This window comes from Nicotiana tabacum, chromosome 3 (assembly GCF_000715075.1).
Source record: "Nicotiana tabacum cultivar K326 chromosome 3, ASM71507v2, whole genome shotgun sequence".
In the NCBI taxonomy this organism is placed as follows: Eukaryota; Viridiplantae; Streptophyta; class Magnoliopsida; order Solanales; family Solanaceae; genus Nicotiana; species Nicotiana tabacum.
In genome coordinates this window covers 184011413-184016872 of record NC_134082.1, presented here as the reverse complement: position 1 = coordinate 184016872, position 5460 = coordinate 184011413, and positions in this window count along the sequence as shown.

Genomic DNA, 5460 nt, shown 5'->3' with positions numbered 1-5460 from the left:
GGCAAGAACGAATGTATGCGTGTTTATAGGTTATCCAAAAGGGACGAAAGGTGGTTTATTCTATTGTCCTAAAGAGAAAAAAGTAATTGTTAGCACAAATGCCAAGTTTCTAGAAGAGGACTATTTGATGAACCATGCTCCTAGAAGTAAACTCGTTTTACAGGAACTTAGCAAAGGAATGGAAACTCAGTCATCTGAAAATCAAAACGACCATATCCAAACCCCGAAAGTCGATTTTGACATACCATTGCACTTTAGTAGTGGGAGAAATGTCAATAAACTTAATGTCCCACAAGAACAAGTGCCTGCAGTAGTACTACCACAAAGTAGTGGGAGTCATGTTGAGCAGACTGCACAACAGGAAGAAGTCGTTGATATCCCTGTGGATAGCATGGAGACTCAGGTTCCTGATGATGTTGTGGTTCAACCACAAAATCAAAGTGATGTAGTTGCAACTGATGTAGTGCGTAGTCGTAGTGGGAGAGAAATAAGACAGCCAGTTCGTTATACGCTCTTGGGAGAATCATATGATAGGATCCCTGAGGAGCCTACCTCCGAACCTGTCAATTACGACCAAGCACTACATGATAAGGATGCTGATAAGTGGGTTGCTGCTATGAAATCAGAGATGGAGTCTATGTACTCTAATCAGGTCTGGGATCTTGTAGAACCAACTAATGGGGTTAAACCCATTGGATGCAAATAGATCTATAAGAAAAAGAGAGGTGTAGACGGAAAAGTACAAACTTTTAAAGCAAGGCTTGTAGCGAAAGGGTTTACTCAGAAAGAAGGGATCGACTATGAGGAAACCTTCTCGCCGGTAGCCATGCTTAAGTCTATAAGGATTCTCTTATCCATTGTTGCTCATTATGATTATGAGATTTGGAAAATAGATGTCAAGACAGCTTTTCTTAATGGAAGTCTTGATGAGTGCATCTATATGATGCAACCAGACGGTTTTATGGAAAGTGGCAAAGAGCACATGTTGTGTAAGCTTAAAAGGTCCATTTATGGACTAAAACAGGCATCTAGGGCATGGAACACTTGTTTTGATAAGGCGATTAAAACTTTTAGTTTTGATTAGTGTCTTAACGAATCTTGTGTATACAAAATGTGGGATGGGGACAAAGTGGCATTTTTGATCTTATATGTAGATGACATACTGCTCATAGGAAATAATGTGGGTATGTTGAATTCAGTTAAGTAGTGGTTGTCCACACATTTTGATATGAAAGATTTGGGAGAAGCGGCTCATATCCTTGGGATCAAACTCTTGCAAGATCGCAAGAAAAGGATATTAGGCTTGTCCCAAGATCTTTATATTGATACAATACTCTCCAGGTTTAGCATGCATGATTCCAAGAAAGGATTACTTCCTTTCAGACATGGAATTTCTCTATCTAAAGATCAGTCTCCTAAGACTGATGAAGAGATAGAAAAGATGAAGGCAGTCCCTTATGCATCAGCTGTGGGGAGCCTCATGTATGTTATGTTATGCACTAGGCCTAATATCTACCTTGTCGTTGGCGTTGTTAGCAAATTTCAGTCTAATCCTGGGAAAGAGCATTGGACGGCTGTTAAACATATAATCAAGTACCTGAAAAGGACTAGGGATTACATGTTGATCTATCATTCGGATGACCCGGTACCTATTGGGTATACTGATTCGGATTTCCAATCAGACAGAGATTCTAGAAAGTCTACCTCAGGTAATGTGTTTACTCTTGGAGGTGGAGCCATAAGTTGGAGGAGTATCAAGCAAACGTGTGTTGTTGATTCCACCATGGAAGCCGAATATGTAGCAGCCTCTAAGGCAACCAAAGAGGCAGTTTGGCTCGGTAACTTCCTGAGAGAGTTGGGTGTGGTTCCTTCGATTCAAGCGCCAATTATGTTTTACTGTGATAATAGTGGTACGGTTGCAAATTCAAAGGAGCCACGAAGCCATAAGAGGGCAAAGCACATTGAGCATAAATATCATTTAATTCGTGATATAGTGCAGAGAGGGGATGTAGTGGTCACCAAGATTGCGTCAGAGAACAACTTGGCAGATCTGTTTACTAAGAGCTTACCACAGAAGACTTTTGATAAGCATGTAGAAGGAATGGGTGTCAAAATTGTAGACGCATGGTTATTAGTCTAAGTGGGAGATTGTTAGAATATACTATAAGTCATGCGTATTGTTATAGTATTCTTTATGAACAATTATTTATTTACTTGTTTAAATTCAATAAAGTTTCATTTTAAATAGATCATGTGTTGGTTTGTGCGTCCATTGCTTACATAGTAGATGATTTAGTGTATAGAGTTTAGCTTATACACGGAAGATTAAATCATCGGTTCTTGTAAGACATAAAAGTTAATGTTCACAATCTAATGATGGAATTGGACAAATCATCGGAATGATTGTAGCACAAGATTAAATATAATTTATCTTGATTATGGGAATGGTTTAATTCCAACTTTTTGTGCTAGTACATTTTGTATGTATTGAACGGATCAAGTAGAGATGAGTATGTTATACTGACTTTATAAAATAATTTCTCTAGTCCATTTAATGTACTTATACTCTTAATCCTGATATAATTAGTATTAGCTGTGTTTGTCACTTGTTGTTTTGATTTATTAAAAGGCGAGATTCTTTCGCGAGTCAATAAGCCTGGTAAATTAGATAACAATGATATACATTGGCGAAGTAATAATTAGTTGATGGAATCCATGTCTCGATTTTGAGATTGATGATACTCCTTTATGAAAGCTTATAAGTTTTCATGTGTAAACCCGGCCGGTGAATTTTGTATCTGACACATGAAATAAGTTAAGTGTAAGTCTAAAGGAAGTAATCAATAAATTAAATAGTCAGTAATTTAATTTGATTGATTAGTATCTGAATCTTAACATGAGGAGTTAAATAAGATTTTATGGAAGAATTTCGAAATTGAACTAAGGATTGAAATTACGAATTTTTAGTGGAATAATTCGTAATTTATTATGATGGAAATTAATTTCAGAATTTTGAAATTAATATCATAATAGGAAGCCTTGTTAATTAAATTATGTGGTCCCTACTGTGCCTAAATAATAGAAAATAGTGGAAACTGTTACTTAGTGGGAAAGAAAACGTGGAAACCGTCCCTTAGTGGGAGAAGGAAACCTAACATATTTTGAAAATGGTTTTGACCTAAAACGCAGCTATATATATGGATATAAGGGCTGGACGTTTTGGACACGATTCTAACTGCGGTTTCTACTAGAATTTTGCCCACCCAAAATTCTCTATTTTCGGTTATTGTTTGGGTAACACGGTAGACGACTATGGAAATCTGCTGGTGTGTTTTCAACTGAGGAACTGGAGAACGACATAGATTTGTTGTGTTTACGCTTCAAGAGGTAATCCTAAAATCTCCATACGTGCTAGTTGTTTAGATTACACGTGAATAAGATTCTGTTATTGCTTCCGCTGTGGTATATATTCCATCAATTGGTATCAGAGCTTACTCACGTCTAATTAAATAATTAGGATAAACCATAAGCACTTCTGATGGGATGATTATTGTGCAGCCAAATGATGGCTATTTATACTTGAAATTGCATGTAAATTTGTAGTGCATGACAAGAAAGGGGCTAATCAAGTTTTCCACTTGGCATAGTCTTCTAGAAGGCCAAGACACTTGTCTTTAAAATATTGCCATAGTCCCCCATTATTTTAAAGACCCAAAAATAAACTTGTTGGATTTGTATGGTCCAAATGTAATAGGTTTGGTGTCTTCTGAACTATGAACCAAACTTAGATCAATAAAATTTAACTCACAGAATTACTGGTGAAATATAATATTTCTATGAACCAATAGTTCTTATTGTAAGTCAGGGATTTTATCAATCACATTTTGACTCCTAGTAATATTGTTGTTCAGCGCGGTTTTGCGCCCAATAGGCCATGCGCGTGCCTGGTTATTCATGAGAGCTTTAGAGACTAGGCCAAAATCTCATAGGAGCAGCCCACTCCACTCTCATATAGGTGAATTCATCAAGTGTATATTGCTTTTAAATACACCACCATAAGGACTATGAATTTCATTAAGAGTTATAACTCAGACTCTCAATTAGTAGCAGTCAAGCACTCTCTTTTAGTACTTCAGTGCCAATATCGACTTGTTATTACCCATATGAACCTACTTCATGGGATCTCCAATCACATAGGTTGGGTTACCATCTCTATTGACAACATGTCGGCTTTAACCCCATATCTTTTAAGGTCTGAAGAATTAATTTTCTTCCTACAGGTTTAGTCAGAGGATCGGCCAAATTAACTTCTGACTTCACATAATCAATGGAAATTATTCCATCTCTCAACAGCTGCTTTATGACATCATGTCTTAATTTCATGTGTCTACTTTTACAATTATAAGATTTATTCTTTGCTATAGCTATTGCCGACTGGCAATCACAATGTATAGACACGGGAGGCAATACATCCTTTATCAAAGGGATACTAGTTAAGAAGTTTCTTAGCCACTCAGCCTCAAAACAAGCTAATTCCAGAGCTACAAACTCTGATTCCATAGTCGATCTAGTAATGATCGTCTGTTTAGCTGATTTTCAAGATATTGCACCACCACCAAGAGTGAATACACATCCACTAGTGGATTTTGTCTCATCTGAATCAGAGATCCAGTTTGCATCACTATACCCTTCTAAAGTAGAAGGAAATCCACTATATAGGATACCATAATTCATAGTTCCTCTCAGATATTTCATTAGTCTATCTAATGCAAACCAATGCTATTTGTTGGGATTATGAGTATATCTACTCAGTCTACACACTGCATAGGCTATATCAGGCCTTGTAAAATTTATTAAATGCATCAGACTCCTAATAATCTGAGCATATTTAGACTAAGCAACTAGGTCAACATTATTCTTTTTCAACTTAGAGTTAGCATCAAAAGGAGTGCTCACAGATGTAATATTAAAATATTCAAACTTCTTAAGAAGTCTCTCAACATAATGTTCTTGTGACAGCATTATGCTATCTTCACTCCTTATACCTTTAACTCTCAATATTATATTTACTTCACCCAGATCTTTCATATCAAAATTAGCAGATAGAAATAATTTAGTACTTTGTACAATATTTAAACTTGTACCAAATATAAGCATGTCATCAACATACAGACATATTATCACATAATCATTATCTACCACTTTAGTATAAACACATTTATCCACCTCAACTGAAGAAAAATCGTCTCTCAGTAAGACTTGCTCAAATTTCTCATACAACTGCTTAAGAGCTTGTTTAAGGTCATAAAGAGATTTAATTAATTTACAAACTTTATTATCTTGTCCAGGAATGACACAACCTTCAGGTTGAACCATATAAATCTCTTCTTCTAAATCACCATTTAGAAAATCAGTTTTCACATCCATTTGGTGGATAAAAAGCTTACGGATTGAAGCTAA